This window comes from Polypterus senegalus, chromosome 9 (genome assembly GCF_016835505.1).
Source record: "Polypterus senegalus isolate Bchr_013 chromosome 9, ASM1683550v1, whole genome shotgun sequence".
Lineage (NCBI taxonomy): Eukaryota > Metazoa > Chordata > Cladistia > Polypteriformes > Polypteridae > Polypterus > Polypterus senegalus.
Genome location: NC_053162.1, coordinates 103,641,339 through 103,655,962, shown reverse-complemented (window position 1 = coordinate 103,655,962; position 14,624 = coordinate 103,641,339). Strand labels below are relative to the sequence as shown.

At 38.8% G+C, this 14,624-nt stretch overlaps 1 pseudogene; it reads left to right on the top strand.

Moving 5' to 3' along the window:
* Positions 1-3,009: 3,009 nt before the first annotated feature.
* Positions 3,010-14,624, top strand: part of LOC120535601 — a 34,379-nt pseudogene continuing 22,764 nt past the window's right edge.

Below are 14,624 nucleotides of genomic sequence, written 5' to 3'. Positions count from 1 at the left end.
GGCCACAGAAATGCAACCATGGTAGCAGGAGTTGGAGTCTCAATGGGGTGTCCTACCTGGAGCCAGAGAGGGCTATAGGGGCCCTGAGCGTAGAAGCAACACTGAAGGTGGGCTAGCCTGTTAGATAGGCACCTCCTTGACTGCAAGAGCCCATATTGAGTTAAACCACGGAGACGTCAATTTTAAGGACTGCACCAGTGCCCATGGCTTTTAAAGATTGCCTCCTGCCTGTGTTTTAATGGATTATTTTTGTGATGGGATTTTAACCTCCACATCTCACTTGTTTTTATGGTGTTATTTATTGCATTTTTGAGCACTGCATTGTAATAAAAGCACTTCAACACTTTTCACCATTCCCTTGCTTGGTGTGTTTGTCCTCATCTGCTCAGCTCATCTCGGTCATGACTATCGATGGTGTTGGGTTCAAGAAGCTCCCAAAATAGAAGAGGGAGCATGGAGCCAACCTGCACCTCCATGAATCCACTACATTAGAATTACTTATAACAACTTTAATGTCAACAATAAATAAAGAGGTACACTTCACAACCTGAATTGTAATATTTTGACTTGAAGGCTCAATTAGCAATAATAATGAAAAAACACTACTAATATGGGAATAATAATAAAATTAAAATGACTAATGAATGAGCATAATAAATTTACTTAAAGCAGTATGTACAGAGTCAAAGTGAAGCTAAATATTTAGATATTTAAAAAAAATAAACAATTGGATGTATTACCTACACTTAACAATTTTTTTAAACTTCATGTTGTCCTTCCAATGACAGCAGATAGCAATACTGCATTAACTGAATCAGTAATATCAGCTGCCAATAAAGTTAACCTGAATTAATAACTCTTTATGTATATCAAAATTGCTTGCATGATACTTTCCCACAATTTAGCCATTACTTAACAGGAGAGGCTGTGTGTTGGTGAAATTTACAAACCTGTCAATAATTCAACAACACTCAGAACACTTCATATGTCGACTAACGTTAGCAACCTTTAACATTGTTTAGAGGTCCTGAGGTCTATATGGTGGTAATAAATAATGCTCCGCCATGAGTTAACTAGGTACTGTAACTTCAGATAATATCTGTTAATCACCCACTATCAAAACTGTTACACACAATGCTATTGTTGCCCCATTGTTACTCCAGTAAACTGCTAGCTTTAGTGTACTGGAAACTGATGTCACATTAGCTACCTGGAGTTGGACAATTTTAGATTTCTAAACACACCTGCAAGTGCACCACAAGCTGCTTCTTTGTGCTTTCATTGTATTTCTTTTCTGTGCTCCTGACTGGTGTTGACTTGAAACAATCTATCTGCTTGTTAACAGACATTTATTACAACTGGTGGATGTCAATGGTATTAACTTGACGATTTATGAAACAGCAATAACACTGGTAGGTGGGCCCTTCACCTCATCAGTCCTTTGATCGTAGGCTCTTATTGTAGAGATGTGATGTGCATATCAGAAGGAGTGGCTCTGGAGACATATTTCTGTGTAGAAGAAGCAGAGTCGAAGAAAAATTTCACTGCCATGGAACCATTTTACACAGAAGATGCTGCACATCAAAATGTAACATTTTATTTCAACCCTTCAAGTGCTCCCTATTTGGCTGATCAAGGGGGCAAGAAATGAAGTCAATGTAAATGTTGAGCACAGAAGAAGCACAGACTTACTGAGCCAATGCTACTTGCTGTTCTAATTGAAGTGTAAGGGACATTGAATTCAAAGTCTTTATAATGTTATAGATGTTGTCTTTTAGACACTGATGAATGGATGTCTTTAAGTCATGTATCATCTGTAGCCAAAAACTGCTTTCACAGCCAGGTTTTAGCTGGCCATTTCTTTTCAAACTTTATAAGGTTATTTCGCCCATATACTTAGCTTTACCAAAAGAATCAATCTAATAAAGAGAACATTATGGTTGGCTGGATGCTATGATTCTTGATCCTCAATTTCTGAGAGTCCTGACTGTAAAGTCATTGACACATTTGAAGGAGTTGATAGATGATTTAAATTGGTCAGTGACTGTACTTTTATACCTCTAGTGACAAAACTAACACACTTTCATGAATTTAAGGATAATATGAAAGACTGTGAAGTGTAAATTACACTTTTTTCTCATAGCCAAGCTTGGGATTTTGATGCATAAACTTGTAAAATCAATTCTTCATCAAAGAGCAAATGAAAGAATGCAGTAATCAATTTTGTGCAATGTCCTGGATACTATTGATACCTGACTATTGGCTTTAATTAAACATAATATTAATGCTTCAGTGTTACTTTTTGCCTTGCACTAAGTTCCCAAGAAGTGATCTTGTTGTCCAGCAAATACATCTGAGAGACAGTCAGATCTATGGAGTACTTTTTCGACCTTTTTTTCTGAAACTCCCAATTAAACTGGGAAACCTTAGAGATTACGGTGATTCATTTATGGTACCTATAATAACCGTCATAATGAAAGGGGATGTTCCGCGATATTTTATGCTGGCCCCTTCTAACCGTAAAGTTATGATCCCTCCGCCTCCACTTCTAAGATCCCTCCCACTGCTCCCCAATAATCTGACAGGAATTTTACTTGGACAGCTGTGTAAAGGGAGGCATAAATGGGCCTGACACTTAACTCACCAGCCGTGGCAACCTTCACATTTCACACGAAAACGGAGCGCACGAGCACAAGATAGTGGACTTCGTGTATAAAAATTATTAAATTATGAGTGAAATCTGTAAGTGTAAGGTGAATCTCCGGGATAAAGCACCGCCGCAGGCACGGTGGTAACAAGTCTAACAGCCGCTAGTCCAAGGAAACGGGTCGGCAAAGGCAACCAGCTGATTGGAGACGCACGCACCCTTTAAATTCCTGCGCCAGTGACCACGACGCAGTTACACTCTGTAGAGTCTTTGAAAAGATTGCACGATTGCAATATATATATATATAATGATCTGATGATGATATATGATATATATATATGATATATGATATATATATATATATATATATATTCAAAGTCGATCATTTTGTGGCTTGAGGTGCAAGTCATGAAGGTGACAGTTTTCCTTTTAGTATCAATATTGACAGGGATCGAAACGACAGATGAGTCGAAAGGTAAAGTGCTGCTCGTAAACAGCGCCGTGCATTCACACTGGGCCAGCTGACGTGCCCGGTGATACCCGTTGATTTTAAATGTTTATGTTGGTTTGAATGTGCACACTTTTGGGTTTTAAGAGTTTGCTATCGGTATCATATTTAAGAATTATATTAATTGAGCATTTTATGTGTGAATATGACAGGTTTATGTGTGAATTACCTTTGTTTTTATATTAGTGAACTCTCTGGTTTCAGTCTACATCTGTTGTTTTGTTTACATGTGTCATTGCTTTTACGTATAAGCTGCATCTTGCATCAAATTTATGTTTGTAGTGGGCTACAGGGACCCCGAAGTTTATTACGATGTTTAAATTCGGTGTTTTTTATTTCTCAGAGAAATACGGACTGCCAACCCTGTTCTCTTTAACGCCATTACGGTTATCCTTGAGATCTGTTGTCCACCGCTAGCCACTCACACTGTCATCCCCGAGTTTACGCGTCTTCTTGTGAATTGCAGGTAACGATCGACCGCGGCTGGCAGCCAGAGAGATGAATACTGTCTGTCGGAAAGGAAAAAGGGCTTACAGAAGAAAGATCAGAATGTCGTTGTTGACAATGTTCGTAAAAGGTCGTCTGACAATGAAGTGACACAAACTGCCACGTGCAAATTCTAAGCTGGCCATATCACTGCTAAAGAAGAAGTAAAGTTTACTGGTATAACTGAACAAAAGTGCACAGTGTCGTCAAACTACCGCTGATATGTTTTTCATTTTATTTTAATTTGTAATCTTTTTTTGCGCACTTTTATTTTTTGCTTTAATTTTTCTTAGTATTTTTCTATTAATAATCGTTTATTGAATTTATTATAAACATATAACATTCCATACAATCAAATCAAAACTTAACAAAACTAAATTCAAATTATCCTCCATCCATGAGAGAGGAAGGCCAAAAGCTATAAAAACAATTTAAAGTAGTAAAGAGAGAAAGGAGTCATTTTTCTCAGTTTTACCTTAACAGCTGACAATACCCAATATGGTGCAAATGTTCTCTCTCAGAATAGTTGAAATGGTGAGATGAACGTTTTTAATATTAGATATGTCAAATTGTGTTCAGATGATGCAAATGTAATTCTAAGCATAGGCATTGTGGTTTTTGCTGCTATCCATACACCAAAAGCATACTTTTACTGTACTTGCTACTCTTATGTAGTGCCTCTTCAAGTTTAGGCAGCTCTTAAGCTTTGACGTTGCATATCAATTTTTCTGTTTTTTTCACCTACATGGGGCCCAAACATTAGTTCAAGCCAAGGGCCCTCCTACGCCCATTCCTGTCGCTACCTCCCTTTCAGGTGTTATTTTATTGTAATAAAAAAATTGTATTAAATCCATAATGTTATTTTTCATGATGAATTAAAATTGTGTTTTAAAACAGCAGTAGTTACAGCAAGAAAAGAAAAATCACATATGTAAGTCAAAAACTGAGATGCATCGAAAATCATTTTATAATTGCAATAACCTCTCAATGTCTCGTAAAATCCTACCCAAAGTTGATATGCTATAATGTGAGCATAATTTTGTTGTGATATTTAATTAATGAGAACTTATTTTCCAACAAAAATGTAGAACAATAGCAGAGCAAAGAAAAATAAAAATGTGAATTAGTCACTCATGAGGCTAAATTACATTTTCTTCAGCACAGTTATGAACAACTCAAGTAGACGTAAATAACAATGTAGAAAGTACAAATTTAGGCAAAAACGATACATCCAAAGATGCAGCCTTTCAAGATGCTAATTACTGCAACAAGGCTTGAAAATCAGGGAGAAAGAGTGCAGCAGGCTTGTTTAAATGGACATTGTACTTACGTAGGATGTTCATCTGTAAAATGTGCAGCCTCAACACAGTTAACACGTGAATGTCAAAAATGTTAATCGCATGTTCTATGTATGTTACAACAACTTAATCTCATATTATTAATGGAACATTAGGGTGTATAACTTTCTCTGAGTTCCTTGAATGTTACTTATGAATGTTGCATTATAATGTTACTGTACTGTTCAAAGACCATTTCTAAAATTTATTGCCTCTACCCTTTATTAATCATTTTGAGCCAAAAATTATACAGGCAACAAAAAAGTTCAGTTTAACTGTTGAACATTTATTATGTCTCCAAGTAATATGCAGATAACACCAGAAATAAACAATGTTTTCCTGAATTTATTTATTAAAAGTAAACAATTCAAAAATTAATTGGACAAAAACAAACAAACATGTATTCATTCAGGAAAACCTGGAAAGCCACATTCCTGAGTGAAAAGATTAGTCCGTGTTGCTTGTGTTACAACATTACAAATGCTTAGTCTTTTGGAGCTTAAGCAACAGAATGCAATACAAAATACATGCAAATGGGAAGATTTCTGAAACACTTCCATTCAATCATGAAATATTTTGTTATTGTTATTACCATCCTAAGCTGCAAACTCATTGTTTACATCTTCCCTAGTTATTTTTATTGTAGGCCATTAGGCATGCTTCTCTAATTATAACAATTAAACACTAGCTTTACCCCTTGAAAATCATTTGTTTACCTTTGGTATCTTTCATTTAATAATAAATAGGCAGTGATGAATTGAAATAAGACACACTTACTAACAATCACTTTATAAATCATCTTTAATGAAACCTCCTCTTTTTAACCATGAATACTAAACAACTCTCTAAAGGTGTTGTCTGACACATTCCTCTCCATACCTCTCACCCCAGCAGAATCATCACACCCACCAGTGGAACACAGTGCTGAAACATGATCAAATAAATACATTTATTTAATCAGACCATTACATTACATGAACATTCAACACAGTTAACCATAAATTAACAAAGGCTTCTGCCATATAACCAATCAAATCTGTTCTTCCCACATCATCCTCTCATAAGAACAACACTAACCCCAAATTAATTTTTTATTCCAAAATAGTGGGTAAACTCATACTATTTTTAATGGCCACTTACATTTACCTCAATAAACATGCTATTATTGATAAATTTAAGTCAGGTTTCAGAACAAATCACAGCACAGAAACTGCACTCATTAAAGTAGTAAATGACTTGCGGCCATTTATCTGTTCTCATCATCCTAGATCTGAGTGCCGTATTTGACACCATTGATCAAAATATTCTTAGAAATCGCCTTAGTCAATGGGTGGGCCTCTCTGGCAGTGTCTTAAATTGGTTTGAATCCTACCTGGCAGGGAGAAAATTCTTTGTGAGTTGTGGTAATCACATCTCAAAGACTCATGATATTCTATATGGTGTTCCACAAGGCTCTATCCAGGGTCCGCTGCTTTTCTCAATCTACATGCTTCCGTTAGGTCAGATTATCTGAGGTTACAACGTGAGTTATGCTGATGACACACAGCTGTACTTATCAATAGCACCTGATGACTCCGACTCTCTCGATACACTAACACAATGTCTTACTGGTATTTCTGAATGGATGAATAGTAATTTTCTCAAACTAAATAAAGAGAAAACTGAAATTTTAGTGATTGGCAATAATGGATTCAATGAGGCTATCAGAAATAAACTTGATGCATTAGGATTAAAAGTTAAGACGGAAGTAAAAAATTTAGGGGTAACTGTTGAGTGTAACCTGAATTTTAAATCGCATATTCATCAGATCACTAGGACAGCATTTTTTCACTTAAGAAACATAGCAAAAGTTAGACCTCTTATATCATTGAAAGATGCTGAGAAATTAATTCACGCTTTTGTTTTCAGTCAACTAGATTACTGTAACGCACTCCTCTCAGGACTACCTAAAAAAGACATAAATCGTTTGCAACTAGTGCAGAATGCAGCTACTAGAATCCTAACTAGGAAAAGAAAATCCAAACACATTTCTCCAGTTTTGATGTCACTACACTGGTTACCTCTGTCATTCAGAATTGACTTTAAAATTCTGCTTATGGTTTATAAAGCCCTAAATAATCTCGCCTCATCTTATATATCGGAATGTCTGACACGTTATATTCCAAATCGTAACCTTAGATCCTCAAATGAGTGTCTCCTTACAATTCCAAAAGCTAAACTTAAAAGAAGTGGTGAGGCGGCCTTTTGCTGTTATGCACCTAAAATCTGGAATAGCCTGCCAATAGGATTTCACCAGGCTGATACAGTAGAGCACTTTAAAACACTGCTGAAAACGCATTACTTTAACATGGCCTTTTTATAACTTCATTTTAACTTAATACTGATACTCTGTATGTTCAATTCATCATAATAACTATTCATAGTGGCTCTAAAATCCGTACTGACCCCTACTCTCTCTTCTGTTTCTTTTTCCGGTTTCTTTGTGGTGGCGGCCTGCGCCACCACCATCTACTCAAAGCATCATGATGCTCCAACATTGATGGACTGAAAGCCATAAGTCTACGTGACCATCATCAAATCCTTCTGTGAGAACCCTAAATACAAAGAGGACTGTTTCTTTCATGTTAGGTAGATTGCCCAGAGGGGACTGGGTCGGTCTCATGGTCTGGAATCCCTGCAGATTTTATTTTTTTTTCTCCAGCCGTCTGGAGTTTTTTTTTGTTTTTTCTATCCACCCTGGCCATCGGACCTTACTTATTGTATGTTAATTAATGTTGATTTATTTTGTTTGCTTACTGTGTCTTTTATTTTTCTATTCTTCATTTTGTAAAGCACTTTGAGCTACATTTTTTTGTATGAAAATGTGCTATATAAATAAATGTTGTCGTTGTTGTTATTTGTATAGTAGAAGCTGTATATCTTGTAATGGAGACACTGGTTCATTCGTGAATTGGTTGGTCAGTACAAAGACTTTAATTCAGTATTCGGCAAATGTTAGCTGAGAAAATTACATATTGATTCCTTGAAAACTTCAGTTAAAATATCCCAAAAATGTTCTGAAAACAATTATTTCTTTAGGAAAACCATGGCAGAACAATTAATGAATATTAGTCTTATATTAGGTATTATGTGGAAATACTTTTAAAAGTTTACGCCTATGTGTGTACTATGTTGGTTGTGAGTGCTACTTCCTGGATTTATGTGTGAAGTAAGGTTATGTTGCTTGAGTGTAGCTTCATCTTGTCGTTTTCTCATGTGACATTGTTATGGAGAGCAGGAGAAGACTGGCCTTGATTTGAGAAAAAACACTGGTTGGAAGGCAACCTCACCGTCACCGTGACTCACACACACACAGAGGATCTCCAGGATCGAAGCAAGAACATGGGCACATGGAGTGTAAACCAATGCACTCTAACTGATTTGCTCTGAGGTTTTGTCATGTTTTTAACAGTTCATACATGTTTGATATTTTTGCCTTTCATAATACAAGAATAAAATGTGCTCTGATTCTTGGTCTGAACAGAGAATAAATGGGTGACCAAAATTACCAGTGAAGTTGTCATATTTGGCCTTACTCTGTAGTTTGAAGAATGGATGAAGAAAAAACCTCAACAATAGCATGTTTGGTATTATAAGGTTTGACTCACATCTAATGAATACTTTACTGCAAAATGTTAATGTATGATTTGTCAAAAGACATAATTTACCAAGATACATTGATTTTCATCCCAAGGAAGTGTGACTCTTTTTGACAGGCAATTCAAAACTAGTCCATTGTGTTGAAGTCTGGGTGTAGGCAAATGTGTTGTTATGATGAACCCAGCACCCATGGGAGCAAACTGGATGATATACCTTCCAGTTTTGGTCTCCAAACCCAGATTTGTTTGTCATATTATGAAAGGTCAAAAATGTCCTCAAGCATATATCAATTAATTTCAGTGCATCAAATAATGGAAAGATGATGGTCTACCAATCAATTTTATCAGTATCTGGCATATGTGCTGGTAAAGAATTATTATGAAAATGATAAGAGGCATTTTAATGATATTTTCTGATCTTTAGCAATCATAAAGCACTGATACTGACATGTGAAAAACAGATGTGTAGTGTGGTGAGCAGATCTGAATTTGGGACATGACAAGTTAGTCATCTTGTCACATCCAATTGGGGTAATTTATTTCTAAATGGAAGTCTGCATGCCACAGGCCTTAGAACTAATCAACCAACAAAAAAGTTTTAGAAGTCATAAAATGCATTATTATATTCAAAATTTCAAATTCATATCTGTTTCAAAATTTGTACGTCATGAACAGTGTATATTGGTAAAGATCATGCGTTTACTAAAGCTTTATATACTACATCAGGCAAGGAGCAGTGTAGACATATGTGCATGTGTGTTTATTGATTTAGGTGGCCCATTTGCAAAGACAAGAAATTTTACAGAAGTATTTTGAAATTACACTGATCCATTAAAAATGGTAAGCCCACACATTAATTTTTCTGTACAACATTTTCCCAATTTGCTCAAGTGGGATGAGGAGGTGTTATAACAATGTCAATGTATCGTGGAATTTAGTGCCAGCTTTAATTTAGTGCAGGTGCATTAAGGCGTAATGGTTTCTGGACTTTCTCTAGCACTGCTATGTCTTTTTTGTAATATGGAGACCAGAAATTGAACATTGTACTCCAGGTGAGGCTTCACTAGTGTGGTTTATAACTTGAGTATAACCTTGGCTTGATTTATACACCTCTTCATATATAACCTAATATCCTATTAGCTTTCTTGATCACTTCTATACACTGTAACCCAGCCACAGGGGATGCACAAACCAGTGTGTTTCTTCGTGCCGGTCCCAAGCCCGGATAAATGGGGAGGGTTACGTGAGGAAGGGCATCTGGCATAAAAATGTGCCACATCAAGAGGGAGGAACATAGGGTTACGTACAAGAGTGGAGGAAGATGCCCACAGGTAGATTACATGCTATGCAGAAGAGTTGATCTGAAGGAGATTGAAGACTGCAAAGTGGTGGCAGGGGAAAGTGAAGTTAAGCAGCATAAGATGGTGGTCTGTAGGATGACATTGGAGATCAAGAAGAGGAAAAGAGTGAGGGCAGAGCCAAGGATCAAATGCTGAAAAAAGTTGAAAAAGGAAGACGGCAAGGTTGAATTTAGGGAGAAGGTGAGACAGGCACTGGGTGGCAATGAAGAGTTACCAGACAGCTGGGAAACTACAGCAGATGTAATAAGGGTGACAGCAAGAAGGGTGCTTGGTGTGACATCTGGAAAGAGGAAGGAGGAAAAGGAAACCTGGTGGTGGAATGAGGAAATACATGACAGTATACAGAGGAAGAGGATGGCAAAGAAGAAGTGGCAAAGTCAGAGAGATGCAGAAAGTAGAAAAGAGTACATGGAGATAAGGTGTAAGGTGAAGAGAGAGGTGGTGAAGGCTAAAGAAAAGACGTATGATGAGTTGTATGAGAGGCTGGACACTAAGGAGGGAGAAAAGGACCTATACCGATTGGCTAGACAGAGGGACCAAGCTGGAAAAGATGTGCAGCAGATTAGGATGATAAAGGATGAAGATGGAAACGTACTCACAACCGAGGACAGTGTGTTGAGCAGATGGAAAGAGTACTTTGAGAGGCTAATGAATGAAGAGAACAAGATAGAGAAGAGGTTGAATGATGTGGTGGAAGTGCAATGGATTAACAAGGATGAAATAAGGACAGCTATGGATGAAAAATGGAAAGGCCGTTGGTCCAGATGACATACCTATGGAAGCATGGAGGTGTTTAGGAGACATGGCAGTGGAGTTTTTAACCAGATTATTTAATGTAATCTTGGAAAGTGAGAGGATGCCTGAGGAGTGGAGAAGAAGTGTACTGGTGCCCATATTTAAGAATAAGGGGGATGTGCAGGACTGCCGTAACTACAGGGTAATAAAATTGATGAGCCACAGCATGAAGTTATGGGAAAAAGTAGTGGAAGATAGATTAAGATGTGAGGTGATGATTAGTGAGCAGCAGTATGGTTTCATGCCAAGAAAGAGCACCACAGATGCAATGTTTGCTCTCAGGATGTTGATGGAGAAGTTTAGAGAAGGCCAGAAGGAGTTGCATTGCGCCTTTGTGGACCTGGAGAAAGCATATGACAGGGTGCCTCGAAAGGAGCTGTGGCATTGTATGAGGAAGTCAGGAGTGGCAGAGAAGTACGTTAAGTTGTACATTATATGGACAATGGAAGTGTGACAGTGGTGATGTCTGCGGTAGGAGTGATGGATGCATTCAAGTTGGAGGTGGGATTACATCAGGGATCGGCTCTGAGCCCTTTCTTATTTGCAATGGTGATGGACAGGTTACGGGACGAAGATTAGACAGGAGTCCCCGTGGACTTTGATGTTTGCTGATGACATTGTGATCTGTAGCGACAGTAGGGACCAGGATGAGGAGACCCCGGAGAGGTAGAGATATACTCTAGAGAGGAGAGGAATGAAGGTCAGTAGGAACAAGACAGAATATATGTGTGTAAATAAGATGGAGGTCAGTGGAATGGTTAGGATGCAAGGAGTAGAGTTGAGTTGAGTTTAAATACTTGGGATTATCAGTACAGAGTAATGGGGATTGTGAAAGAGAGGGGAAAAAGAGAGTGTAGGCAGGGTGGAATGGGTGGAGAAGAGTGTCAGGAGTGATTTTTGAAAGACGGGTATCAGCAAGAGTGAAAAGGAAGGTCTACAGGACGGTAGTGAGACTAGCTATGTTATATGGGCTGGAGATGGTGGCACTGACCAGAAAGCAGGAGACAGAGCTGGAGGTGGCAGAGTTAAAGATGCTAAGATTTGCATTGTGTGTGACGAGGATGGATAGGATTAGAAATGAGTACATTAGAGGGTCAGCTTAAGTTGGACGGTTGGGAGACAAAGTGAGAGAGGCGAGATTGCATTGGTTTAGACATGTGCAGAGGAGAGATGCTGAGTATATTGGGAGAAGGATGCTAAGGATAGATCTGCCAGGGAAGAGTTAAAGAGGAAGGCCTAAGAGAAGGTTTATGGATGTGGTGAGAGAGGACATTCAGGTGATGGGTGCAACAGAAGAAGATGCAGAGGGCAGAAGATTATGAAAGAAGATGATCTGCTGTGGCAACCCCTAGCGGGAGCAGTTGAAAGAAGAAGAAGATCACTTCTATACACTGTCTGGATGTAGATAGTATGAGTTCACTCTGACTCCTAGGTCCTTCTTAAAAAGTGTACTTGGAAGTTTCAGACCTCCTGTTGTGTATTCAAATCTAACATTTTTACTACCTACACATAATATTTTACATTTGCTTGCATTAAATTTCATCTGCCACAAATCTGCCCAAGCGTCTATCTGTCCAAGTTCCTCTGTAACAATTTAGCTGATTTTGCATTATCTGCCCTTTCACCATGTTTGGTGTTATCTGTAGTCGTAACCAGTTTATTGATTTTTTTATATTCTGGTCTCAATCATTTCTTGTATTTACAATAAAAAATGCAGCAGCCCCAGCATTCATCCCTAAAGGACATCACTTTTAGCATTGCCTAATTGTGAACAAATTCCCCTCACCATTACCCTTTGCTTCCTGTGTTTGAAACCATGCCCTGAATTCTAATTTATTTTAGACTAATCATTGACTATTCATAAGGTACCTTATCAAAAGCCTTTTAAAAATCAAGATGAATAATATCTTATGCACCTCTGTTATTATATGCTTTTGTTGCATCATCATTGAGTTAGAGCATGTTAGTGAAACACAGCTTTCCTCAGCTGAACGTATGCTGACTCTTTGCTAATACAGTACTCTTTGTCTAAACATGTGCTGCTCAATCGTTTCCTTCAATAATTGTTTACATTAATTTCTCTTTCATGCATGTTAAACTCAGTGGCCTAATTTTACTTGGATTATTCCATTAAACCTTTTAATACAATATGATAATATTTGCTACTTTTCTGTGTTCTTGAATTTCCCTAGTGCACAGCGATTTTAGGAAAACATGTATCATGAGATATATATATATATATACTAGCAAAATACTTGCGCTTTGCAGCGGAGAAGTAATGTGTTAAAGAAGGAAAGAAAAAGAAAAGGAAACATTTTGAAAATAACGTAACATGATTGGCAATGTAATTGTTTTGTCACTGTTATGAGTGTTGCTGTCATATATATATATATATATATATATATATATATATATATATATATATACTGTGGAGGACTGCCGGCTTCTCATGCCGATCCTCACCCCCAGGCCGCCAGGAGGAGCCCTCCCGACAGCGGGATAGTGCCCCGAGGTCCAGCAGGGCCTCATGGACTTTGTAGTATTTATACACAGCCCTGCTGGATACCTTGGGGGCCACCAGGAGTCGCTGTGGGGGGGCTTATGGGCTCTTTTGTGCCTTATGACCGGGGGTGCGTCCACGGTAATGTGACGGGAAGGAACGACGTGCTCCCGGGTTGAAGTAAAAGACTGATTGCCCTGACCCGGAAGGAATAAGGAACTGTGGACTGCTGGGACAGGAACCCCTCCGGGTCAGGGGCTATAAAAGGACGATGCCTCAGTCCAGACACTGAGCTGAGCTGGGAGGTAGGGTGGCTAAGTGTCTGGGCAAGGAGGAGAGAATAGTGTGCTATATTGGTTTAATATTGATGAGTAGTGTGGAGGGTGCTTTGTGCACATTGTTGTTAAACAATAAAGAGTCTTGGACTTTTACCTGGGGTCTGGAGTTGTATCTGAAGGTTCAAGGGAACACTATCGCCCCCTACTGCCACTATATATATATATATATATATATATATATATATATATATATATATATATATATATATATATTGTCAGGGATGCCAGGGGCAACGACCCGGCCGGGACGCTGTGAGGGACCGGAAGAGGGTCAAGGCCCACCCTGGATCACGTGGGGGCCGTCTTCCTGGTTGCTCTGTGGGTCACGGGTTGAGGGCATGGAAGCCCCACCCTGTAGGGGCCCGTGGTCACCACCAGGAGACGCCCCAATGCCTTGGGGACATGTTGCCTCAGCACTTCCGCCACACCAGGAAGTGCTGGGGGGAAGACTTAGAAGGTTACCCGGAGAGCTGCCGGGAGGACAGCCGGTACTTCCGCCACGCTGGGGCATGGCCAAGAGGGGAATGCCAGGAACCACCTGGAGCTCATCCGGGAGAGTATAAAAGGGGCCGTCTCCCTTCATTCAAGGCTAGAGTCAGGTGGAAGAAGGACGAGGCAAGAGAGGAGAGTGGAGGCGGCCTGAGAAGAAGGCATTTGTGGCCAGGACTGTATATTGGGGTTTGTGAGTGTGCACTGGACTGGGTCTGAGTGACCATTATTGTAAATATTGTATATATAATAAACGTGTGGTGGTGATTAAGAGCATGTCCGCCTGTCTGTGTCCGGGTCAGCTCCACAATATATATATAGCAAAATACCCGCGCTTCGCAGCGAAGTTGTGTGTTAAAGAATTTATGAAAAAGAAAAGAAAACATTTAAAAAATAAGGTAACATGATTGTCAAAGTAATTGTATTGTGTACTTGGCGGCAGCGTCACGAAGTTGTTTTCGTCTAGCTGCATCAGAAAATGTACCACGATGTCTGACACGCCTCCTTTTCACTGTTTTCTCACAG